Source organism: Copadichromis virginalis, linkage group LG2 (genome assembly GCF_057382275.1).
Source record: "Copadichromis virginalis isolate Kocher_CV1m ecotype Utaka linkage group LG2, C_Virginalis_male_GT1.1, whole genome shotgun sequence".
Lineage (NCBI taxonomy): Eukaryota > Metazoa > Chordata > Actinopteri > Cichliformes > Cichlidae > Copadichromis > Copadichromis virginalis.
In genome coordinates this window covers 12,719,785-12,728,685 of record NC_140619.1, presented here as the reverse complement: position 1 = coordinate 12,728,685, position 8,901 = coordinate 12,719,785, and the positions used below count along the sequence as shown (strand labels likewise).

At 38.9% G+C, this 8,901-nt stretch overlaps 1 long non-coding RNA gene across 1 annotated transcript; it reads right to left on the bottom strand.

Moving 5' to 3' along the window:
• Positions 1-4,312: 4,312 nt before the first annotated feature.
• Positions 4,313-5,320, bottom strand: LOC146717062 (uncharacterized). Its single transcript, XR_014915847.1, has 2 exons — positions 5,143-5,320; positions 4,313-4,559 (listed from the first exon to the last, which is right to left on the bottom strand). It is a non-coding gene; the product is annotated as an uncharacterized LOC146717062 (long non-coding RNA).
• Between the last annotated feature and the right edge of the window lie 3,581 nt (positions 5,321-8,901).

The window sequence follows — 8,901 nt, the reverse complement described above, 5'->3', positions numbered from 1 at the left end:
AGTGTGGATAGATAAAGCTGCACAGTTAAAGTTAACTACAGAAGCTCCAAGGCTCTAAAGTCTTTAATGTAGTACTGACTGTGAACTAGTACCAACAAATGACTGAAAAATTCATAGTCTAAAAGAACTTGATATATATTTCTATACCGCTAAACTACACTGCTACATAAAAAAAACAAACATAGACAATCATTCACACCAATCACCAGCTAACCTCACGTGCACGTCTTTGGACTCACGCAGGCATTTGGAGAACACACAAACACCACACAGAGAGGCACGATCGGGCCGGAGGCCACAAACATCTGCTAACTTTGCTGCACTTGTGAAAAGTTTGACATTTTTGATAAAGAATTCCAAGAAAAATCACAATTACCTAAAGAAAGAACACCCACCTTAACTCTCACTACATCGCAGCTACACCTGCCACACAGAAAACTTGTTGACTGTGCTCGAGTGTTTTCCAGTTGGGCTGTTGAGTGGCCCCCCGGGGGCACGAGCATCATAGCTGCCATCTTTGGCAATGATGAATTCTGCTCTTAGATTTCGATGCAGGCTTCTTTAAGTGCCCTGTCTCTTTCTTACAATGCCTCTGGTAATAGCCGCTGGTTATAGTTATGTAACCCTGAGTTCTTGTTTTGGTGTTGTTTCCCGATCTCTCTGGGCTGTGGGTAACAAGCTGACTGCAGTTTCTTTCTATAATAAAAGCCCCACATAGCAGGACAGTGTGCACTGTATCATTATTTTACCCAACGCACGTGTTACTTAACAGCTCTTTGTAACAGTCATTATTCCTTTCTGCTAGAGTTTACGATGGGCATGTTTGTGCTTTTCTTAATTAAAAGAAGGCTCGATTTAAAACTAGCATGTTAGTCCAGGTGGAATTGAACTTTTGCAGGTTTGTAGCATTCAAATTTACAGTCACATATTTGAAAGATTGCAGGGTTGAATGTCAGTCACAGCACATAAAAGCACTCAAGATAAATTATCAGTACATTATTTTTTAATTCACTACATTTGTTTCAGCGTACACATGAATTTATTATAATGCTTCTGACATTTCCACCTGCAGTTTGGCTGTACGAGGGATTTTCGTGGAAATAAACAGACAACAACCGTTATCCGTTAAAGGAGCCGCTGAGGATTCTTTGGCCATTTGTTCCCTGACATCACCGACGCCGCTCTCCTGTCTGCACCTGCTGGTAGCAGGGATAAACAGGCTAGCGCAGCCTAATCCCACCAGCACCTCCAAAGACCACTGACAATATTTCATTTATTTACCTCAAAGGATTTTGGGGCAGAAATACAGAAAAAAATGAGTGCTAGTCATATACGGTCGACATTTAGAGTAAATATGAAAAATAACATGATTAAAGTGTGACGTTATTTTTATTAGAATAACATATTATGAACTTGTTTGGTGGAGCTTTGATCTGAGTTTCTAGTGTAGCAATAAAATCAGTTACAGTATGTCAAAGTTAATTCATTTTTAATTTATTTCTTTTCCCTTGGCGCCATCATTTTCTAATGGGGAATCCCTGGGTGCGCTCTCCTTGGGAACAATCAATCATCTTCCACCTCCTGCATTCATCCCCCATTCAAAGTGTTATTGAATGGCAGCGGTGATAAGACGACCGGCACACAGATTGATCTTCACCTCCAGTCTCTTCACTCTGTGTATTTATCTCAGATAGAAGAATATTAACCACCTCGCCATCAGATGTCATAATATCCACGTCTGAAAGAAGAAAATCCATGCTATCGATTGGCGCAATGAGCGGCTGCTGGAGCTGTCAGTCAAGTTGATTGATGGACCTGTCGACCAGTCGCGGTAAAGGTTAGGGTGGGTGGGGCCAGCGGAAGCGAGACTCCCCGACTCGCTGATCGATCGGCTGTCTGGGAGCATCAGCAGCTCCCTTCGTCTTCCGTCATTAGTTTACAGTTTCTACTGATTTTTAAATATCAGCTGTCGATTAGCTGAAACAAATGGAAGCAAAGTTCAATACGGGAGGAATTTGAACCCGGGCCGCAGACTGAAGTACCAGAAAATGTACATGACAATTATGTGCGCTGCAGTTAAATGATAACGTAGGTAGATGATGGAGAGTAAACTGTGGTGTGAAATGTCACTTGCTGCTATTTGAACAAAGATATCCGTTTAAAGATGGACATGGAGCACGTGTTGCTCTGAGATCAGCCCGGCCATTCCACCTTTGTGAGCACGGTGATGTTCCAGTCCTCGTGTACCCATTGGTGCATTATTAGAAATACTCGTGTGTATGATGTTACAACCCTGAGTTCTGCGGAAACCTACCTGCCCTGCTGCCTCCTAACCCCAGTTTTTTTGTTTGTTTGTTGTTGTTTTGTTTTTTTTGGGGGGGGGGGTTGTTTTTTTTTCTTCTTCTTTTCTTTTCTCTTCTTTTTCTGTCTTCTTTATTTTTCAATTATAAGTTAAAATGTGACAGCAAAGAAAATGTAAAAAGGCAAACTACTGTTATGTTCAACAGCTGTCCCAATAAAAGAGATAATAATAAAAAAAAGAAATACTCGTGGCTCAGACCACGCCCGTCTGCCAACGCATCACTCATATTGATTTACACGTTACGTTTCGTGACACAGAAGTTATGTTTTTATTCAAAAAGAGTCACAAACAGGATTGTTTTCTTTCTATTAGATGTTTTTAACCATTTATTTCTTCAAATATGTGTTGCAGCACAGGAAAAGCCAGCCATAGATGCAGACTGAGAATCGTGACTGCGCACAAAAACAGCCAAGCAATGATGCATTCAAGGACAACTGAATATTCAATCATTTCCACTTCGCTCGCTACAACTTTTTCTCAAAAATATGTCCAAAAAAATGTAGTTAGTTGGAGAGTTTCTGATGCATTTCGTTTTGCACAAATCCTCGCAGACGTCTCATCTGTGGGTCGTGTGTGTGGCTTAGCGCAGCCACCCGCCCACTCAGCCATCAAAACCTGTCCCCCTCAGTGATGCCGCCCACTTTTCTATCTTTATATCAAACATTTTAAAATTATTACAACAATGTATTAATCTGTTTGAATTATTACTAAACCATAATAATTGAAAGAACGGACACAGTTTGACATTTTCATGTTAAACAATAACGGAAAACACACTATTCGAGATAAATGAAATCTGTTTTGACATGTTACTGTTGAAAGTCTGAAATCATAAAGATCAGAATGAAAACATTATTTTACTGCGGACAGTTAAATTAACCCCGTATTTCCAAGTGGATATCTGACGGATTAGTTTTTGAGACCTCTACATCATTAGTGTTTGATTTTTTAAATATTTTTTATGATAAACAATAAATTGTACATAAATGTCAGATGCAACAAAAATGATAGAAAAAATTAATTTCTTTCTTTTTCTTTTTTTTTTTTTTTGTCAAAGTTGTCCTGTTTAAAAAAACAGTAAATCTCACTGTTCATATTTTTAAGTCTAACTCTAGGCAAGGACTCCTAGTAATCACATAGGATAGGATAGGATAGGATAGGATAGAACTTTATTAATCCCTCGGGTGGGTTCCTCTGGGAAATTCGACTTCCAAAAAAGCACAGCAACGACCGAAGTTACAGTTACAGAATTGTTATATATATATATATACACACACACACACACACACATATAAATACAGAGACAAATATAAATAAAATATACAAAGGGGATAAATAGAATAAATAGGAATAAAAAATAAAAATAAATAAAAAATAAAAAATAAAAATACAAGTGAATGAATGACTGAATAATGTTCTTTGTCATCTGTTCCTGAAAGCTGTCTGTCGTTTCACACCAGTAAAGAAGATTTAAAAATAAATCAGTGTGTATGACAGCTGTTGCTCAACAAACAAATGGCAAAACGTGAAAATATTTAACCTGTAATGTTATATTTCCCTGTAAGAGCCTCCAGATAGCTACAAAGTTTAATATTTATTAAACAGAATTGAGATGTTCCTACACAGCAAATCCAGCATGTCCAAATTAACACTGTCGGATTTGATTTCAACACTATTAAAGTGTCTATATGGGTCCACACCAGAGAGTGTTAATTTAACTCTTTTTGGAGAGTTGGTACGTTAACTCTGATTTAGTGTTAAACACCAAATCTGTCTGGAGTTGATCATTTAACACTTGGTGTTAAGAGTTTATATATTAACTCTCAAAGAGTATTTTAGTTTAACTACGTAAGAGTTATCTTCTAATTCATTCTAAAAAGTGGGAATTTTACTGTTCTGATCTTCTAGAAATTTCTTTTGGAAATAAACATTTACTAAAAAGACGCAATGGTTGTTGAAAAACATTTATTCTGAACTGTGCACCACAATTTCAAAACATTTTCTGAAAGATGTAACAGTATACATGTTCTCACTTTCATTAGAATTTTGTTTATCAAAAGGTCTGACATGGTAAATGCAAATAACAGCATTCTCAACACTTATTTCTTCAATACAATATGCATGTCCTTCATTCATCACTTTGTGGAACTTCAACGCACTTCTGCTCTCCCCCATATTCCATCTTCACAAGCATATCCTGTGCGGAGATCGAATAAAAATTAGTTGACATTAATTAATGGCACAAATAATCCAGTAAACAATTGCAGCACAGTAAAAAAAAAAAGGAATCCTCTTTGAGCCATTACTTGTGTAAAGTATTTTCCCAAAAGACAAAGACACAGGCAACAGGTAATACTGAACTAAATGTAAAACCTCAACCTTTTTCATTTTTACCTAAACCGTGTGCACAAAACTCTGGAGGGATCTATGCTAACGTAGAATCCAGTCAGGACGTCTGCTACTGCTGTTTGCTCGTTTGTTTGTTTTTTATGGGCGATCGTTTTCAGGCTTCAAGTAGCACCATTATACCAACATTTCACATTATAGACATTGTTTTAGGTGTATTTGACCAAAGATTTGACTGAAAATTCACATGCAAGCTTTTTTTCAAGGCTGTGGTATTTGCCTGCAAACAATACCTTTCAGCTAGCTAAAACAGAATATTATGCTATCAGCGAGCAACATGGCTAATGCCTTTCACACAGCTTTGTCTCAGCTCCAAAGAGCCACAGAAGTAAAAGCTAATAACAATTGAAACAATCTTTGAAAAAATGACTTACCAAGCATGGCAAACAACTCAAATATGTAGAGCAAAATGTTCTGAAACGGCTTCACTTCAGCTTCGATTGGAGCCGTGCTGGGGGCGGAGTCTGTGAATTTACTCTGTTGGTGTCATAGCCCCTCTAGGAGTTCAGAGTTAAGAGGTCAAGAGTTAATGTTTCCATTGTAACACCTCCAGATTTGACAGCGAAACACTCATTTTTAACACTCGATTTTAACTACTATCATTTTACACCTCAGAGTTACATTAAAAGAATGTGACTCTACTTAGAGTAAAATTAACTCTACTTTTGCAAGGAGACTATTAACACCAAAAAATTTAACACTTTTGAATTTGCTGTGTACATTATACCTGCAATGTTTCAGCTGGTGGATACAAATTTTGGAAATCATCCTTGTGAATGTCGATGTTGTGATAATTTCGCAGTCCTCTGCAGAAGCTGATAGCTGCAGTTCCAGATGGCTCGACGTGGTTTCTCTCTCTGAATGTGAGGGCTGCAATTACAGAAAAAACCCAACGTGATTCATCTACGTTCTATTTCCAGCTGCTGCTTGCACAGTCACACCTTCAACACATTCATTTTTGCTATTTCCTGTTTGCCCCTCGAAGCCACCTCTGAAGTTCACCAACTAACTAAATCACATATCGGAAAGCTAAACCACCTCTTAAACCGCAGCTTTACTTCCACAGAAAACTTGTGCAACATAATGAATTCGACCAAAATGAGCTGGAAAAAATGCTTTTGTTTAATAAAGGAGCAGGCATCCTGAGATTTGTTCCTCCTGTGCTGTGTGCAGTGTAATAACAGCACTGTTAGCTAATAATAACTGATGGTTCACGGCTGACGAGCGATGCTAATGGAGAAGGGGCTAATTGTAGTCGCCCGGTCACGGCTGTGAGGAATTTCTCTGGCAGGAAAATGAACTTTATTCTTAAATTACAGGGCCCTCTGTGGCGGACGCGCCTGTCCTATTATGTGCTAATTAGCAGACACTTGGGACGCTTTAGCTAACGAGCCTGGGATAATTTTAACCCTCCACATGGCTACGAAGAAACATGCAGCACGATGCACAAGCACATACAGTCAGAATGCGAACATATGGCTCAGCTTCCATAAAATACACACACTCACGCACACACTTCCTATACTTTCACAGGCTCCCAGCATGCACCAGCTTAGCTGCTGCTGTGCTAATTGGCTTGATGTGGTTCTGAAAATAGTATCTGTACAATCCCCTGTCTGCCTTCAGAAAAGATCATGCCCTTTCAATTCAGAGTCCCAGCAGGCTGTCAATAGGAAATTGCTGTGAATAAAAGGGGGCGGTTTAAAGGTGCATTTCACCTCAACTTCACATTCACTGTCCCTGTACTTAACACAAAGTACTACATGTATTTCTTGTTCCATTCTCTGTGATCAGCCTCATAGTTAATGTTCAGAAATAATAATAAGCATTAAGAAATACACGAGCGGACAAGTGAGAATAACTGCTTTTTTAAAATTGAGCTCTCTACTTACATTTACATTTTATTTGAGTGTTTTTTGATAAATGGCAGAAGGCAGCCTGAGCTGCCAAAAACATATGAGCGATTCTGAATGTTCTCAGCAAATTCAATGGCTGTTATCAGTGTTTATGTTTCCTCCTAATTCAGTGCAGGTCAATTCACACAAAACTACTAACAAGTGGAAGATGATGGGTTTCCAGGTTAAAATAACTAAAGTCCATATTTAGGGGTGGAGGGTGGCTGTGGTCTCTTTCACTCGACAGCCAGTTGTGATCAATCAAACATGGCGACATTTTGGAACCCTGAAAACGAGGGAAACAGCTATACAGAAACAACACCGCGCTCCCAGGCTGACGAAAAGCTACAGACGGAGCCTCGGCGTCCACCTTTTGGAGTGTTCGTGTTGCATACATTCGGCTGTGTTGTGTTGCAGGTTGCAGGTGGCCACTCTACCACAGGACCAGTGTTGGTCAAGTTACTTGAAAAAAGTAATCAGTAACTAATTACTGATTACTTCCCCAAAAAAGTAATCCTGTTACTTTACTAATTACTTATTTTCGAAAGTAATGAATTACTTAGTTACTTAGTTACTTTTTAAAAACCCGATTTACAACCTGAAGAGGTGATAAAGCGATAGATCTTTCAGCCCAATTCTACTTTTTCTGCATAATCCATCATACAAAATGTAATCAAATGGAAAAGTGTCTTTTTTTAACTTGTTTTATTAGTTTTAATCTTTTAACTTTATGCATCAAGCAAAAATTTAATTATATGCAACATTCTCTGACTGGAAGAAATTAGTTTAACATTTAAACCTATTTTCTGCACATTCCAGCACATGAAATAAAATATTTTTGTGTGTTTACACTCAGTCTTTCAAATAGATGCAAGTAAAACACAGCAGAAAATAAATAAAGTCAAAGACTCAGCGGTCCTGTTGCTCTATTTTCACCTGTAAAGCAGGAGTGGGGGTAGGCGGAGGTTTACCCTGGTGCAGGTGTGCCACGGTCAGTTGAAGAATCCGCGACTTTCTCTGTGAGTTTCCCATTACGTCGTTGCGCACTCGGTGCTTGTTTAGAGGTTTTTTCGCTGTAAAAAGAAGTTTTCTTCCCACGCACGATGGACGCTAATGTTTTTGTCACTTTTTATGGAATCAAACTCAAAGTAAGGTCAGTACTTCCACGCTTTAAACGCTGCACGCTCATACTCTCTCCCACAATCGATATAGGATCCATTGTTGATCTGCACACAGCTGTTGTCACGAACCTCGCACTCGCTTACGTCACTGTCGTGAGACATTCTCGCAAAAAATCACGGTTTTAGTAACGCAGTAACGCAGCGTTCCTACGGGAAAGTAACGTAATCTAATTACCGTTTTTGCAATAGTAATCCCTTACTTTACTCGTTACTTGAAAAAAGTAATCAGATTACAGTAACGCGTTACTTGTAACTCGTTACTGCCCATCTCTGCACAGGACTAACAGAGAAAGAGAATCACTGACACACAATTTACTGTAAACCACACACATGCAAATGGATGAAAAAAAAAGCCACATTAAGAAAATAATTATTGTTACTGAGAAAGAATCTGCTAAATTCACCAAAAATCAAAAAATGAACAAACTAGAAGTCATATTGTCCTTATTTCACAAACGTTAAAACTTCTGTGGCTCTTTCTTGTGAATCTCAACACTTTCTTCAGTCAAACGCGATCGACACCCTGCAGGAAACACTTCTGTGTAATGGCAACAATAATCCCATGGCAGTACCCGGTGCTATGAGTCATCCAGACATCGCGAGTGGGATTCACTGGGAGACATCCCAGTGCCTGCTCACCACCACGAGGTGCTTCACTGATAGTCTGCTTTTTAATTGAAAGGAATTAACTCGACTGTCAGTGTGATACTGCTAAGAGATCAGAGGGTCACGCCGTTTGATCAAAGTGAAGACACACATTTCAACCGCTATGCTGAACTACCAACCCCCTGCTGGTGTTCTCTCCCTGACCTTTGACCCACCCTGATCCCTCTGGGTAAATCCACTGCTCAAACAGTGATGAACTCTACATGCAACACAGTAAAATATTTCAGGTTCATGAAACAAATCAGCACTTGGACATGTTTAAATGAGTAACTTGTAACAAAAGTTGTTGGGCATTGCATGTTACCATTATTCAACGTGGAAATGTCCCATTATCAGGGATGAATTAGAAGGCTGGATGTTAAACTAAAGACCTAATCTGTGTTGTATAGAG